General features: G+C 38.0%; 1 long non-coding RNA gene across 7 annotated transcripts in view; it reads right to left on the bottom strand.

Annotated features, from left to right (window-relative positions):
- LOC147582465 (uncharacterized) overlaps nt 1-8,409 on the bottom strand; it is a 529,319-nt gene extending 520,910 nt beyond the window's left edge. For all 7 annotated transcript variants that reach the window (XR_015248720.1, XR_015248722.1, XR_015248723.1 and 4 more), the window contains exon 1: nt 8,308-8,409. This is a non-coding gene — a long non-coding RNA (uncharacterized LOC147582465). The remainder of the gene's footprint in view (nt 1-8,307) is intronic.
- Between the last annotated feature and the right edge of the window lie 10,379 nt (nt 8,410-18,788).

The following is an 18,788-nucleotide window of genomic DNA, read 5'->3' as shown; positions in this document are numbered from 1 at the left end:
CCATCAAGTTTTCCAGTCCTTCTATGAAGAAATAAGAAGTAGCCACCCTCCCATTTCAGTCACAGCAAGGAACTTGTTTCTAGCTCTGGTAGAACCAGACCCTATAGGGTCTGGTAGAACTAGACCCTATAACCCAGACCCTAAAGATCTCTTCATGCTATGTATGTGAGGGAACCAACATGGGGGAGCAATGGCCAGGGGAGGCCAGGGAATTAGATCCCCATGAGCCTTATAATGGAACAAAATACCCCAGTTCCACTACTGGGGTTTGGCTCCTTGAAACCTCAATTATTGGGAAGAACTGTCTTCCCCAATGGGGAGGAAAGTTCACCATCCCTGTTGGAAACTTAACGTGCCTGGGCCAAAGGTTTTATAATTCAGCCACCTAGGAAACCTAAAGATGGGGGCCCCCGGGTCACCTGGAGCCGGATCCTCACCCTTTGTGTAACTTCTCCAATCACCAGGTACTTGGGACAACATCGACGCAGCCATCGAATGGTGGGCCCCAGGTGGGCTATACTGGATATGTGGAAAAAAAGCCTAAATAGTACTTCCTTCAGGCTGGTCAGGGCCATGTGTGCTGGGGACTATTTGTCCATCTTTCTTCCTGCTCCCACTTGCCAGGGGGGAACATCTGGGCGTTCAAATGTATGGATATAGGGGGTGTCAAAGGAAGTGGCATGCCTTACAAATTGGCAATTGGAAAGATGATGAGTGGCCTCCCGCGCATGTAATCCAATATTATGGCCCTGCCACCTGGGCAGAGGATGGGTCCTGGGGCTACCACACTCCTATTTACATGCTAAACTGCATAATCAGACCACAAGCAGTTGTAGAAATTATAACCAATGAAACTGCCAGAGCTCTTAACTTACTAGTCAAGCAGCAAACCAAAATATGCAATGCCATCTATCAAAATCACTTGGCCTTAGATTACCTGCTTGTTTCTGAGGGAGGAGTTTGTGGAAAGTTTAACCTGAGCAACTGCTGCCTACAGACAGATGATGAGAGAAAAGTGATAGAGGAGATCACAGATCAAATGAGAAGGATTGCTCTTGTCCCGTCCAGACCTGGAATGGCTGGAACCCCGGGGAGGTATTTGGAAGATGGTTTTCAACTCTCTGGGATTTCAAAACCCTCATGGGAATTATCCTGTTAATTTTGGGAGGGTGCTTAATATTACCCTGCCTAGCTCCCCTGGTTGTACGGTCTGTCTCCAGTCTCATTGAGCCCATGGTTTAAAGAAAGACAGCCACTCATGTAATGTTATGGAAATATAAACCTCTAAACCAAAATGATGCTCTTTGACCCAAAATAGAGGGGTCCGAGCATCAAAGGGTGGGAACATGGTAGGGTCCCCCCTAAGGAATGTGGAAGAAAAAAAAAAAAACCTCAAGATAAAGGAAGGCAACCTGGCTATATGCCTAGGTGACATTCCTCACAACCCTGTAACATGAAACCACCTAATCAGACTGCATGTTTGTGTATTGTCTCCCATATATGGGAGACAAAGAAGTAGCAAATGTATAAAAAACTACACCACATGGCTTTCAGGGCTCAGTTCTTCAGGTAACCCAACTGAGCCAGTGCCAGCGCGAATAAAGTTGCTTCCTGGAAAGAAAAGCCTCCGTGTCACAACTCACTGTGTGAGAATCCTGCTACGATTTGACAAAGGTCTTGTGTCGGAATATATAAGGGACTCTCAAAACTCAAAATTAAGAAAACAACCCAATTAAAACAGTGCATAAAATATTTAAACAGACACTTCATCAAATAAGACATATGTATGGAAAACAAGCACATGAAAAATATGCTTAGCATATTAATCATTTGGGAAATGCAAATAAAAACCACAATGAGAGACTACTACAGAAGTATCAGAATGGCTAAAATAAAGTATAAAAAGATTTTTAAATGACAATGCCAAGTGCTAGAAAGGATGTGGAGCAAGTAGAACTCTACCATATTGCTGGTGTGAATACAAAATAGTGTAGCCACTTGGAAATCAGTTTGGCAGTTTCTTATAAAGTTAAACATAGGTTTACCATACAACCCATCAATTCCACTGATAGATATTTACCCAAGTAAAATAAAAAACTGCGTTCTAAAAAAAAACCTGCTTATGAATCTTTATGGCAAATTTACTCATAATTACTGGCAACTGGAAACAACTCAGATGTTCCTCAATCAAAGAATGAATAAACTAATTATGGCATATCCATAAAATGAAATACTATTCAGTGATAAAAAGGAATGAACTACTGGTACATGCAAGAACATGAGATATATTTCAAATGTATATATGAAGTGAAAGAATTAGACTCAAAAAGCTACATATTGAAATACCCCATTTATATGACATTCTGGAAAATGCAGAATTATAATGATAAACTGTTCCATGGTTGCCGGGGTTTAAGTGTGTGGGGAGAGTTTGACTACACAGGAGTAGTACAAGGATGTGGGGCATGGGGGTGGGTGACAGAACCGTTCCCTTTCTCTCTCTCTCTTTTAATTTCTGCTTTATTGAGGTATAACTGACAAAACTGTAAGATAATTGAAGTCTACATCATGGTCATTTCACATACATATATATTGTGAAGACATTTCCCCTACCATGTTTTACACTAGATCTTCAGAAATTATTTATCTAGTTAAAGGTTCATACTCTTTTAGTAACCATTCCCTGTTTTCCCAATCCCCCAGTGTCCGGCAACCACTTTCTACTCTGTTTCTATGAGTTTGACTTTTTATTTAAATTTCATAAGTAAGTGATGCCATGCAGTATTTATCTCTCCCTGCCTCATTTCACATAGCATAATGACCTCAAGATCCATTCAAGTCTGCTGCAAATGACAGGATTTCCTTTTTCCTGATGGCTGAATAATATTCCACTATATATATGTACCACATCTTCTTTATCCATTCATCCATTGATAGACACATAGATTGTTTCCAAATTCTGGCAATTGTGAATAATGCTGTAATGAACATGGGAGTGCAGATTTCTCTTTGAGATCCTGTTTTCATTTCCGTTTTCATTTCCTTTGAATATATACTCAGAAGAAGGATTGCAGATCATACAGTAGTTCTATTTTCAATTTTTTGTGGAATTGCCATATTGTTTTCCATAACAGCTGCACCAATTTCCATTCCCACCAAAATGCACAAGGGTCCCCTTTTCTCCACATCCTCACCAACACTTACCTCTTATCTTTTTGATGACTGACATTTTAATAGGTGTGAGGTAATATCTTAATTGTGGTTTTGATGTGCATTTTCCTGATGATTCGTGATGCTGAGCACCTTTTCAGGGACTTGTTGGCCATTTGTGTCTCCTTTGGAAAAATGTCTATTCAGTTCCCTGGCACATTTTTTAATCAGATTGGTTTTGGGGTTTTTTGTTTGTTTTTATTTCTTTTTTTTTAAGTGGTGTTGTGTGAGTTCTTTATATACTTTTTATATTAACCCCTTATCAGATATATAATTTGCAAATATTTTCGCCCATTCTATAGGTTGCCTTTTTTATACAGGTTGCCTTTTATAGGTTGGTGGTTTCCTTTTTTATACAGAAGCTTTTTAGTTTGATGTAGTCCCACTTGTTTATTTTTGCTTTTGTTGCCTTTGTTTTTGATATCAGATCAAATATATATTTTATATATATATATATATATATATATATACACACACACACATATATATATATATATATATATATATATATATATATATATCATTGCCAAGACTGATATCAAAAAGCCTACCACTTACATTTTCTTCTAGGAGTTTTATCTCAGGTTTTCCACTCAATTTTTTAATCCATTTTGAGTTGATTTTTGTGTATGGTGTAAGATAGGGGTACGGTTTCATTCTTTTGCATTTGATTATATATTTTTGGCTTCTTTATCAGAAATTAGTTGAAATTAGTGTATTTCTGGGTTCTCTATTCAGTTCCATTAATCTATGTGTCTATTTTTAAAAATTTTTTAATGTTTATTTTTGAGAGAGAGAGAGGGAAAAAAGAGAGAGAGAGAGAGGAAGGAAGGGGCAGAGAGAGAGGGAGACACAGAATCGGAAGCAGGCTCCAGGCTCTGAGCTGTCAGCACAGAACCCGACGCAGGGCTCGAACTCAAGAACTGTGAGATCATGACCTGAGCTGAAGTCGGACGCTTAACCGACTAAGCCACCCAGGCGCCCCTCTGTGTGTCTATTTTTATGATAGTATCGTAACTGTTTTGATTACTATAGCTTTGCCATATAGTTTGATATCAGAAAGTATGATCCCTCCAGCTTTGTTCTTCTTCCTCAACTATTCTATATATTGCTTGTGGTAGTCATTACATGAATCTATTCATTTGTCAAAACTCATAGAACTGCACACCAAAAACAGTGAATTTTACCCTATATGACTTTAAAAATAAAGAAAGAAAAATGTTGTAAATAAAATAGTAGACCACAATACCATTGCCTTAGTTTCCTTTGGCTGCTGTAAAAAATTACCACAAACTTGGTGGCCTCAAACAACATAAATTCATGCTTTTGCACTCTTGGAGACCAGAGTCCAAAATAAGTCTTACAGAGCTAAAATCAAGGTTTAGACAGGACCACTCCCTTTGGAGACTCTAGGAAAGAATCTGTTCCTTGCCTCTTCCAACTACTGGTGGCTGCTAGTAGTCCTTGATTTGTGACTACATCACCCTAATCTATGCCTCCACAGTCAGAGTGCTTTCCACTCTTCTGTGTGAAATCTACCTTTCACACAAGTGTGAAAGGTAGTATCATACCTTTTAATGACACTTGTAACTGCACTTGGGGCCATGCACTAACCGAAATAACCTCCCCATCTGAAGATCCTAATCTCATCTGCAAAATCTTTGCAATGTAAGGTAACATTTACTAGTTCCGGGGATTAGGATGTGGACACTTGGGAGAGGGGAGCTATCATTTGGCTTCCCACAACCACATTAAATGAGAACAGTCAACACAGGCACTTTTAATGTACTTGTAGTATTCAATCTCTTTAGATAAGTAACAAAAACATAGGTGTTCAGCTTCTGAGTGGCAGAAAACAAGAAGAAATGGAGCCATTTCTGGCTAAGTGAGTAGTTGGGAGAAGTAGGAAAATATATGGCAATTTCAGGCTGTGGTGAATGACCCGAATATGGAGTATGTGGAGCATACAGTGAAAAAAAACTTAAAAGAGAGTTTGTAGCCAAATAATAGAACACCTCAAATCCCTTTTATCACTTTGCAGGTCTTAGGGAGCCTAGTGCATATTTTTTGAGTCAGTGGGAATCAAACAGTGTATTTATTAGTGTATAAATACATACAAAGCATAATAGCATTTATTCTGTGTCAAGAAACTTAAGCACTTTAAATATTTTAAATATTTTATCCTTCTAGTAACCTGATGTGCTGGATACTATTATTATCACCAGTTTACAAATGAGGACACTGAGGCACGGGAGAGATCAAGTGGTTTTCCCACGGTCACATAGCTAATAAGTCACAGAACCAGGATTTGAAGCCAGGAAGACAGCCTCCAGAGTCCTTGTTTTAAGTATTTACTAAGGGAGAGAAAAGGGAAATAAAGAATTCAAGCAGAGAAGTCAAAGAGAGAAAAAAGTGAAAGAATGAAGTACAGAAAGTTGGAAGCAATACTCTGAAGTGCTGGTGGAATACAAATGGTGAGATAGAGGTCAATTTGTCAAAAGTGGCACAAATGCCCTATGCATTCCTTTCCAGTAGGGTAGACTATGTACATAGGGCACAGAGTAAGTCCCAGTGTCATAACTTGAATTAAATCCCCTAATGCCTTGGGTTCTCAGAGATCACCATCTTTCCTGGCAATGTATCTATCCTTCAAATCATTCCAAAGGCCAAAGGACAAATGTCAGGTTACACTCTTGAGTAGTCCAGTCCTATTTTCTACCATAAATGCGTGAACAAACACATTCACTCCACACAGACCCTATAACATTTCTGAGAATTGTAAGTGCTTTTTTTTAGAACTACAATAAAGTAATGTAATAAATGCATTGTTTGAAATTTATTACTGTTTTATATACGATTCCTGAGAATAGATCCGTGTCCCTTTTCTATAAAAGTGCACTGTTTTCTTTTGTGCAATTTCAAGTATATTGTTTTATATCACTGTAGTTTCAGATGTTTATTTTTTATTATTCAGAGTCAAAAAATGAGCTCAATTGGGAAACAGAATGTAATTCTGCATGCCTTCAAAAATGCAAACTTGCTGCATTGACTGGAACTTTCCCCAGGATGCTGTGTTTTGGTTCCAACTGGCTGCTAATTACTTACAGTGAAAGTGTCACACTACTCTCCTTTCAGCACTTTGTTGGCCAAGCGTCTCTGGCAATAATCTCTCAACACATAAGCACTGTTCCCTTTCATCACATTATTTAATCAATAAAGCAATGCCCTCGCACCAGCCAGGCCCAGAGCCATCTTGTCACAAGTGCTAAATAAATGAAACAAACATCAGTCCTGCTCTACAACCTCTCTATTAATATACATGAATGAAGATTCCTTTAGTACAAAATCCATACTATCAAATTTAAAACTGCACACGTATGCACATTTATGAGTCTACAAAAGAAATTTTTAATTATGATGGTGAGATTAGGCTAAGACCCACCCATATTTGGGTAAGGTTCTTTTGAATCAGAGTGGGAAGGGTGCCCTTTCTATGCTCACTCTGTCTTGCTTGTTCACCAGGACAGATGTTTCCTCATGTACTTCCTGCCTGTAAAAAGCTAGCCAACCTTGGCAGGGTCTTCCTGCCAACAAGGAAGGAAGGGTTCCCTCTGCTGCTCAGTCTCCAAAGGAATGATAGGTGGACTTAGGATGCACCATTCTCCCATGTCTCTCCACCCGGAGCCCCATGCTACGGAAATGCTGAGATTCCAAGGGTAAAGTTTGGATCCCAATTCATTCTCTCCTATTTCTTAGTGGTTATAAACCCACAGAAGAGAAGAATGAGTCTTAGCCTTAGGGTCTCCAAAAACTTAAAGCCTGTGAAGCCTTCAAAGAAAGGGGTTAGTGTTTCCTCTTCATATCTCTACAGCCTAACAGATCCTGGCACATACTAGGTATATAATAGGTATTAAATGGATAGTTTGAATAGCGTCAAGAATCATCTTTTTATGGAAGCTAGCATTTATTATGTGCTTACCATGTGCCAGGTAATTTGTTTAACCCTCTCATTATACAGATAAACTGAGGAGCAAGAAGAATGAGTAAGTTATCCACAGTCATAGCAGGTGAGAGACAGAGCCAGTATTTCAATCCACCCAGTTTGACTCCAAAGCCTCTTCCCTCTTACTCTTCTGCTCTTCTCCCAAGTTTTGCCTGACACGTCATGACTTCCTAATTTTCTCTTATATGGTTGCATAGCTTATTATATCATGAGAAACACTAGCCCAAGAAAAGTATCAAAATAATAATTCCCATTGGAAGCCATTATTAATGCATTCAGAAAATGTTAACCCCAATGACTGAGTATACATTTTGCATGAGAATCTTTTGCCAAAACAACTGAGAATGTAAAGCAAGTGCTAAGATAGAGCCTGACCTCATTTGGACCACAAGCCACTAAAGTTCTCAAAAGAATGAAACTATTCTTACTGTATAGAACATGACTTGACCTATTAAGTTTCCTTACAGCTGAATATGGCCTGAAAAAGAAGTGCTAACTAGTTAGGAAAATGTTAATATTGGAATGGCATTTATGTTGAAATAGAATGTGTTCATTTTCCTTTTTGAAAAATCTATTCTTTCCAATTCAAATCCTAGAAATCTCAAGGTCTGGTTTTTTTCCTGGGTTGGTTGGAGTGAATAAATTCTCATGGCCAGCTGACATTGTTATCAGTGCTTCTAGTAGAAGTCAGCTATCCCCAAGTTCTCTGATATTCAGGAACCAGGAACCATGTTTTTACAAATAAAATCACCCCTGCCACCATTCCATTTTGCAAGAGAAGACTAGCCCTTCCACAACACTTCCATGGGCTCCCAAAGGGCTTCCTCTATGCAATTTCTATTTCTTCTGAAATCAAACTTGCCTTCCTTGCCCTGACCTCCAGGTGAAATCTTTTTCTTGCCTACTTTGTCACAAGCATGATCCTCATCTTTCATTACCAAAAACGCCAATAAATTAAGGGCTGCTGTGTAAAATTGATTTTTAGTAAGGATTCTGGAAAAACTTAGACTACATCACAGATCAAAAACCAACTTCAAGTAGCATGTCTTATATCATAAATATATTCAACTATTCTGCCACAGGTAACCTCTTACCAACTCTCCTTTTCCTTCAGTCCTGACCTTTGGCCATGTTTTCTTCCTGTAAGACCCTTTAACTCATCTCTCTTCTTCTCTGAATAGTGCTCAAGCTCTAATACAACTCATTCTTACGTTACCAGGAGACAACTGTCAAATTCTTGTTATTTTATTATGTAACGTAAATAAAGAACTTTTCCCAAGATCTAGGTGAGTTGGGGGAATCACTCACTTTTCATAACCAAAGCTCCTAGGAAAGGGTTTTCCTTACAAAAGAAAAATCCTCTTTTTTGAAGGAAGCCATCACAAAAGGCATCCAGTCATCCTTTAACATTGTTTTTCCCATTATCTTATTGTCAGAGTTCTAGCAGAAAACGAACAGATTTTCCTAAGCAGTCAAAACTCTCAGCAATGTGATAACTACCCTTTATCCCGAAACAGTGCTTTATTTAAGATGCCTAGATGAAGTACAGCCTAGTTAAGTATTCTTTTCCTAAATAAAATGTAAATAGCTCCTCCTAATTTGTGTGATAAGCTAATGCCATTTAGGATGAGTGTCACACTGCTAGCACCATTCAATAAATATTTGCTAAATAAATTGGTAATTGCAGTCACTTCCCAAAGGAAAGGCAACAAAAGGTACAGGTAAAGTAAAATTACTTTATTTTCACTCTAAGAGTAAAAACTTTAATAATTGCCCTGAGTCTGTTTTAGCAAAAATTAGGCACTTGGTTTTCATTAGGAAAGACATTCAGAGATATTTCTCCTAATGAAAATATAAACCCAGGCCTTTAAAATGGCTTAGTGATAGTGATGATTCTTCAGAGAGCTCACCGGTTTCACGGCCCTATGGGACATGTTGATAATTCATTTTATAGGTCAAGCGCAAGTGCGTTTATTAATGTATGCTCTGATCTAACCCACATTGCAGGATTAACTTCACAGTGCTTGATCAATGATACCCAAATTAATGGATTCATCAGCACTCCCTATTGAGACACCCTCATCATTTATATTGCATTTCTTCCAACTCGTAATTAGGCATGTAATCTGTGCAGTCTCTAAGTGGACTCTTGAAAAGAAATCCACATCAGAAGAAAGTGCAGATTTTTGTTATCTTGAAGACTTTGATTCATCATTTACCTCTGTTCTGCTGCATCAATGCTCCCACATCTTGATAGGCAGTTTTCTCCCATACTGAAGTTGTCCTTATCCTTATAAATCTTCAACTCTAAGATTATATTCTATATCAGGCCTTTTCTTCACCCACAAAACTTTTGCTCCATGGAAACAATTCATTTCAACAATCTTCTAACCACCAAATTTAATCACCTTTCATAGAATCCGTAGCATCTGGTATCATTGACAATGCACTCCTACCTAGACTTTTTCAGCTACTGGACCCTAAGACATTGCCTTTATAGAACCTCTTCCTGTTTCTCTGGTCAGAATTTATCTCTCTTTGTGGATCTTTTTCCCGGGTTTATTCAGCCTTCCTCTAAGCTCTGCCCTTGCTTCTCAACACTTGTTCCTCATCTTGTCAATCCACTACATTGGCTTCTACAGTCCTTTCTGTGTACATAATTTGCACACATAAGGTCTAATCTAACTGTTAAAGAGGAAAGCAGAAGTATAAAATAATAAAGAAGAAATAAATTCCCAAATTCCATTAATAAAAGCACATATAAAAGAACCAAATTCTCCAGTTAAGAAGATTTTCATAGGTAGTGGAATATTACTCAGCCATAAAAAAGAAGGAAATCCTGCCATTTGTGACAACATGGATAAACATAGGGGGTATTATGCTAAGTGAAATAAGTCAGACAGAGAAAGACTAACACAATGTGATCTCACTTATATGTGGAATCTAAAACAAAACAAAATGAAACTTACAGACTGGTGATTTCCAGAGGCAGGGATAGGTGGATGGGCAAAATGGGTGAGGGTGATCAATGGTACAAACTTCCAATTATCAAATAAATCAGTCCTAGGGATGTAATATACAGTATGATGACTATAGTTAACAATCTGTTTTGCATACTGAAAGTTGCTAAGAGAGTATATCTTAAAAGTTCTCATTACATGAAAGAAAAATGTGTTAACCTTGTGTGGTGATGGATGTTACCTAGACTAATCGTGATGATCAATTTGCAATATATACAGATATCAAGTCACCTTATATACCTGAAACTAATATAATGTTATATATCAGTTATATCTCAATTACAAAACAAAATTTTAAATGAAGATAAAAACAAATCAGTTACAAACTCGAGCACTGAGTAAACAAAGAAATTCATTTACACGTATTTAAAAGAAGGACACCTAAAATACAAAGGCACAGTAAGGTTGAAAGTAAAGGGAAAAAGAAGATATGTGGCCCCAAAATGAACAAATAAACAAACAGAAGCTCTAGTCACTGTTTTAATAGGAGAATAAAATGCAATTTAGGGCCAAAAGGTTATTTTGAAATAAATAAGGTCATTATATATTAAAGCATTAATAATTTAACCATTTCCAAGAAGACAAAAAATTTGCAAACTCATATATACCTAACAAAAGAGTTTCAAGATATAGCATGCAAAAGTCAATTGACATGCAAGAATAAATTTGTAATGCCATAATCATAGTGAGAGATTTTAATAACCTTTTCCTACTAATTGATAAATCAAGGACAAAATATCAGTATGTGACATATCAAATTTTGCATATATACCAATTAAGAATGCACATTTTTCTCACGCCCCTATAGAAGATACACAAAATTTGACTCTCTATTAGAAAACAAGACAAATTTCAACAAATATCAAAGAATATCTGTCATTTGGACCACAATTTCTGAATAAATGCAATAAGATTAGCAGTCAAAAACAAGGAGATAACCCCATATATCCAGAAATTTCAAAATCTAAATGATACATAGATTATAATTATTACAATGGTAGTTTCAAAATACTTATAATTAAACAATAATGAAAATTCTACATATCAAAACTTGTGATATACAGCTAAAGCAATACTCAAAAGAAAATGTACACTCTTAATTGCATATTTTTTTAGAAAAAGAGTGAGAATAAGTATCTAGCTATCCACTCAAGAAATTAGAAGAACTACAAGAAAAAATGCAGAGTATAAGAAATAAAATAACAAAAATAAAAGCAGAAATTAGTGATATGTTTTAAAAAAACAAAAAGAGAGTCAATAAAAGTAACAGCTGGTTTAAAAACAAACAAAAAGACTAATTAGACAAACCACTAGCAAAAACAATAAAGAAAACAAAGAGAAAAGGCAAATAAATACTATTTAATGTGAAGAAAAGGGACATACCTAAAGAAATAGTAGAGAAGTTTTTTGGTCAAAAAGAATATTATGGCCAAATATGCCATTAAGTTTGAAACTTAAAAAAGATTATATCTTGGGGCGCCTGGGTGGCGCAGTCGGTTAAGCGTCCGACTTCAGCCAGGTCACGATCTCGCGGTCCGTGAGTTCGAGCCCCGTGTCGGGCTCTGGGCTGATGGCTCAGAGCCTGGAGCCTGTTTCCGATTCTGTGTCTCCCTCTCTCTCTGCCCCTCCCCCGTTCATGCTCTGTCTCTCTCTGTCCCCAAAATAAATAAACGTTGAAAAAAAAAAAAAAGATTATATCTTAAAAACATATTCCTTATGTGATCCATCTCAAAAAAAAAAAAAAGAAAGAAAGAAAAAAAAAACCTAAAGTAAATGGAGGAGTGCCTGGGTGGCTTAGTCGATTAAACTGCTGACTTCCAACTCAAATCACAATCTAGTGGTCTGTGAGTTCGAGCCTCCTGTTGGGCTCTGTGCTGACAGCTCAGAGCCTGCAGCCTGCTTCAGATTCTGGGTTTCCCTCTCTCTCTCTGCCCCTTCCTCCCTCTCTCTCTCTTTTTTTCTCTCTCTCTCAAAACACACGCACACACACATTAAAAAAAATAAACATAAATGGATGTATGACATTTACGGCAGAGATATTTAATACGTAATTATGATCTACCTACCTCACTCTCCAAAAATAAAATAAAGTTAACTTATTTAATCCTTTCCTACAGAGAAAACCAAATCTAGAACCACGGACTGTTAAAACAGGGTGAATCTGGGCCAACCCTTTCTGCAGATAAGGGAACTGAACTTCAAACAGATGAAAATAACAACAGTCACTCACATTAATGGAGTCCTCTATGAGTCAGCTACTATGTTAAATACTTTGCATATGTTATTTCATTTACTAATGTTTTTATTTTGTATATGAGCAAATTGCAGTTTATAAATACTTGCCCAAGGTCACATATCTAACTTTGAGACTCAAACCTAGATTCATCTGCCTTCTACCCTGTTCTCCTAGCCACAGTGATGGGGATCAGGGTGCATGCAGCAAAGGTATGGTCGATACTCAGTACACATACTTCCCCCCAAGAATGCCTTTTTCTACCACACTACCTCTTGAAGGGTACATTGTTGAAACATACTAGGGATTGTAGCACTAACATACCTTAAAGATGTTTTGCACACAAATGCTATATAAAACCAACTATTTTGCTGGCAAAAGGAAATCTCACATTTGCAAAGCAGCACTGATAACAAAACAAGGCTGGTAAAGGATATGTCAATGCTATCAGATTCTCCCACAGAGAACATAAAGTAAGATTATTAAGCTCCTAACTAGCAGCTTCTATTACCTCTTACGCACTCTCCTGTGGTAAGTAGAATGTTGCTCTCCCAAAGATGTCTGCATCTTAATCCCCAGAACCCATGACTGTGTCATGTTATATGGCAAGGGAAAAATTAAGGTTTCACATCTAATGAAGGTCAGTAATCAGCTGATCTTAAAATAAGGAGATTTTCCTGGATTATCTAAATAGGCCTGATGTAATCTTGAAGGTCCTTATAGATGGAAGAGGGAGACCGAAGAAGGAAAGCCAGAGAGATAATAGCATGAGACAAGTATGGCCTAATGTCATAGGCTTTGAAGATGGAAAAATGGGGCCATGAGCCAAGAAGCCAGGGCAACCTCTCAAAGCTGAAAAAGACACAGGCATATATTCTCCCCTAGAGACTCCAGAGGGAACATGGCCCTGTCAACCCTTTGATTTCAGCCCTGTGAGATGTGTGTACGCCTTCTAGCCTCCAGAAGTAAAAGACAATAAATTTGTGTTATTTTAAACCTCTATGTTTGTGGTGATTTGTTATAGGACTAGGAGGAATCTAATACACCTCCACATAAAACAGTACAGTGTCATGATTAGAGGTAGAGCCTATGGTGATCCAGAGATGCCTAAAAGATGGTCACACAAGAAAGGCTCCATATAGCGGGGAAGCAGCAGCTTCATGTTCAGAAAACTGGCTCTTCTAAGTACTCAAATGTAAACATTCCAGAAGATGAATTAGAACATGCTTTGAGCAATGCTAATATATATTTTTAAATGGTAATCTTCATAAAAACAGTCCAAGTGATCAAAAGATCTATTTCATGTAAAATCCTCAACAGTAATATATATCAGTGAACATTAGCTGTGCCACTATTTCTTGAGTACCTACAGTGCTTATATACATCTTCTCTAAACCTTTAAGCAAACTCGCAAGGTCGTTATTATCTTCATCTTACACATGAGAAATTGAAAGTTTAGAAAGATTAAGAAAGTCATCCAAGATTACACAGATCATAAATCAGTTTTAGAATTACTGTATAATCGTTAAATGTGATATTAGAAAAGAATAAAACTCATTTGAATGTATAAGTTGTAGCATGTTTGTTTTAAAAGACATCAGTCACAGGAATTCCAAATTTCAAATAATTCAAACTACCAGATGGACATGTTTTCTGTATCATCAAAGAGAGATCACAGAAGTGAAAAATGGGGAATAAAAACAAATCTGCCTTCTGAAATATTACTCAGCCATGAAAAAAGAATGAGAACTTGCCATTTGCAACAACAGAAATGGATCTAGAGAGTATAATACTGAGTGAAATAAGTCAAAGAACAAAACTATATGATTCCAGTAATGTGTGGAATTTAAGAAACAAAACAAACAAAGAAAAAAAAAGACAAACCAAAAAACAGACTATTAACTATAAAGGACAAATTGATGGTTACCACAGGGGAGGTGGGGGCGGGGGATGGGTGAAATAGGTGATGGGGATGTGATGAGCACTGAGTAACGTATAGTATTGCTAAATCACTATGTCATACATCTGAAACTAATACAACACTGTTGATTATATTGGAATTCTTTAAAAAAATCTGCCTTCTGGGGGTGCCTGTGTGGCTCAGTCAGTTAAGTGCCTGACTTCAGCTCAAGTCATGATCTCATGGCTTATGGGTCTGAGCCCAGCATCTGGTTCTCTGTTGTCAGTACAGCCCCCTTCTCCTCTCTCTCTGCCCCTCCTTCTCTCTCTCTCTCTCTCTCTCTCTCTCTCTCTCTCAAAAATAAATAAACATTTTTAAAAATTTTTTAATGTTAAATGTTTATTTTTGAGAGAGAGAGAAAGAGAGACAGAGCATGAGTGGGGGAGGGGCAGAGAGAGAGGGAGACACAGAATCTGAAGCAGGCTCCAGGCTCCGAGCTGTCAGCACAGAGCCCAAAGCAAGGCCATGAGATCAGGACCTGAGCCGAAGTCAGACACTCAACCGACTGAGGCACCCAGGTGCCCCAATAAACATTTTTACAAAATCTGCCTTCTGGTCTCTGCTTTAATCCCGTCTCATTGTGAGATCATGGACAAGTCTCTGGATCTCAATTTCCTTGTCTGGAAAAATGAAACGAGGGAATTAAAAACTCACCATAGCCTCTTGAAGCTCTTATATCCATGTCTTTAAGATAATGTAGGTACAAGATACCGAGGTACTAACGCCAGAACTATCACTACAGCAGTACCCCCTTTACATTCCAAGTCCTCTAGGGGATGCCTGAAACCAGGGAAGGTACAGACCACTATACATGCATACTAGATAAAGTCTAATTTATAAATTAGGCACAATAACAGGAAAACAATAGTAACTATTAATAACAGGGAATGATGAAAACATACTGTAATAAGTTATGTGAATATGGTCTCTCTCTCAAACTATCTTATCATACTATATTCACCCTTCTTAGGATGATGTGAGATGATAAAACGTCTGCCTGACATGAATGACAGAGGCATTGTGATGAAGCCTAGCATAGTGTTAGTCTACTATTGACCTGATGACTCCTCAGGAGGATCATCTGCCTCTGGACTGCAGTTGACTGTGGGTAACTGAAACTGCAAAAGCAAAACCACAGATAAGGGAGAGCGACTGAAATTGCTTGTAACAAAATCCAGCTTCACTCCATTCTCTAAACCGCCTCCCTACTTCCGTTATGCTGACACTTTCAGCCTCGATTCTCAAGATAGCAGAATCTTCTGATTCTCCTTCCCCCACTGATTTCTCTTCTTACTTGGCATATGTCGTATCCCTGGTATCAGTTTTCAACTGATCAGAATTCCTATATTACCTCTCTGTGGAAAAAAAAAATTTTTTTTAAGAAATATAAAATAGGCACTGAAGGGGCGTCTGGGTGGCTCAGTTGGTTCAGCATCTGATTCTTGGTTTTGGCTCAGGTCACCATCTCACAGTTCGAGAGTTTGAGCCCTGCATACGTTTCTGCTCGGTGAGAGCAGAGCCTGCTCGGGATTCTGTCTCCCTGTCTCTGCCCCCTGCCCTCTCTCTCTCAAAATAAATAAGTAAACATTTAAAAAAATTTAAATGGGTACTCAATCTACATTGATGACTTACAGTGAGTGCTAGGAAAGAAAACATCTAGTGAATATTTTGCACGATAGAAATTTCTGAAAACCAAATTTAAAAAAAAAAACAGACTGAGTGTTGTACTTTTTTAAAATGTTTATTTATTTATTTTGAGAGAGAAAGAGTGAGTAGGGGAGGGGCAGAGAGCGAGGAAGACAGAGAAGCATGACAGGGGGCTCCAACCCACAGACATTGAGATCATGACCCGAGCCAAAATCCAGAGTCCGACGCTTAACCGACTGAACCACCCGGGGGCCCCTTTTTAATCTCTTGTTCTCTTTCTGTATTTTACCAATTTGTGGATTTTAACTAACACATGCACACACACAAACACACACTGATTCAAAGTCTTCTTTATTAAACCCTAGCACCTCCAGAAAAGAGTTTTATGTGTTATGAATCACTGACTCTGTAAGGGTCCCTTTGCTGTGTTTTATTCATGTCTATTATCAACATATGATACAAAAAAATAGATTTTGTTCCTCATCAATAAAAATTCCCCAAGTTTTCTAGCCCTAGAACAACAACAACAACAACAACAACAACAAATCAAAATGGTCAGAGAAAGAAAATACTGATCAGTATACCAAAATTACCCTTCTTGCCCAAGGAGGTTTCCCGTCCCACCAACCAGCTATCAATCTGACACCACACACCAGTCTTACAAAGACACATTTTAACATGAAGATAGAATATTAAAATAAAAATATATATCTTCAGGTAAGATGATCATATTTTACAACACAGGCTGTTAATTTTAATTAAAGTTGGCATATTTCTGCTGCTATGATTTAAAAGATTAACTAAGTTGGACAAGGTCTCAGATCTTTAACTACACCCAACCTGTTTGTGATTTTTGGCACTCTGCATTTTAGGTGTGTTATGAAGATGACAATGTGCCAGTCATCCAAGCTGTCAAACGCCTGCTAAAATCTGTTCAGAGCCAAACTCATTTGCACTTGGATGCACACATCCCAAGAAGCAATCACTTAAATACCTACAGTTTCAGGTGCCACGCATGGCTAGTAAAGCAAATTTTATAACAAGCCCAGGATGATTTTTCCCAAACTGCTGAAATAATTCCACAGAATAAACCAAGGTAAAGAATTATGGGAGCTATTAGCACTGTAATTATAGTATATCAAACATTCACAGAATAAAGCATTGGGGTCAGACACGTATGCAATTATATAGCTTAAATATTCTTCTGAAGCAACTCAATTGACATATTTTGAAACACAATATTAAAAATATGTCCTCCATTTAGTGGAAAGGACACTTTCACATACTGTGGGAGTTTAAATTGATACACATTTCTGACAAATAATTCAAGGATATGCATGTCTTAATCGAGGATATACATACGTCTTAGTGTTTGTTTACTTTCATCCATTTATCCCAGAAGAAGGGCCTAACTAAGTTAAGAAGGGGTCAGGGTAGTTAAGGAGTCTTCTAGGCAGGGAGAACCTCATGGATAAAAGTATGAAGTGACAGTAAGTCTAAAGATCTTTTCCAGAATTGTTAACACAGAAACTCTCTGGCGCTCGGGAGTTCGGTCTTCACAATTCTGGCTCTTTTAAGCACCCACGAAGGTAATATGTAATAGTCTGTAATGCTGCTAAGGTTTGACACCTCTTTGCCAGTGAGTATGCCACTCATTGTCTATTTGTAGCATTCCTCATCAGGGATTTGCAGGGCTATTTATATTTTGGGGTACACTTCACTGTATTTTTATCGGGGAACATCATATGCCATAGTGGTATTTGTAACTGTGGGACAATGGTGGTCTTTCAAGATGGGAAAGGGCTAGACTCATGAAATGGCAGTAGCCGTAGCGGAGAAGGTGTTGAGAAAACCAGCTAGGCAGAGACCTACTTATAAACAGTAAAGTCTGGTCTGCTATGAAGCTGAAGCAGAGGGCAAGCTGTGGAGGAACCTTTTGATGGTCCAAATTAAGACGGGCTGCTGTGGAGAATGGGAGCAGATAGAGGTTTTCAACAAGAATTGCCAAGCATTGCTGTGGGTCAGTCTCGGGTAAGAACAGGCAATGTCTCTTAACTCTAGACATTGGCCTGTTTTTATAAACTCTCAAGCTAAGAGCTTTACATTTGTAAAGTATCACACAAAAAAGAAAACAGCATACAAGAAGATGGTATGCGGCCACAAAGCCTAAAATATTTACTACATATCCCTTTCCGGAAAACATTTGTCAGTCTCTGGGTCAGAACACACAAATACGCAGAGCTGCTTCTCCATGGCTTCTTGAACTTCTATGTTCAACAGCCTGCAGCACACAGGTTACAGGGATTGACTGATTCACATGGGAGCTAAAAGGATTCAGGGAGAAAAAAATAATAATTGATGTGTTGAATTGTGGGGACTAGGCTGCTGAGAAAAAGAAGCACAGACAGAAAAGGGCTGATATATTTGTGGAAGAGGAAGAATAAATAGATTGGGGCTCTGAACAATTGGCACGATGAGAGTAAGAGAGCAATGAGCTGAGAATATTGGCATTTGAACTCAGGGTAGGGTATTTGGTCTAATATTTCAGGGATGAATCAGTTCTAAATTACGTCAAGGAGGATATGGCCTTGGCAATGAACAGCAGAAATGGAATGCAGGGAGATGGCTGGAGCTGAAAAGGGGAAGGAGGTTTAGGTTCAAGTCCTGGATGAAAATCATCCAGAGGTGCCTGGATGAACAGTTGGTTGAACATCC

This window comes from Puma concolor, chromosome A3 (genome assembly GCF_028749965.1).
Source record: "Puma concolor isolate L17-30 chromosome A3, mPumCon1.1.hap2, whole genome shotgun sequence".
Taxonomy (NCBI): domain Eukaryota; kingdom Metazoa; phylum Chordata; class Mammalia; order Carnivora; family Felidae; genus Puma; species Puma concolor.
The sequence above is the reverse complement of the archived record's forward strand: the minus strand, read 5'-3'. Positions and strand labels throughout refer to the sequence as shown.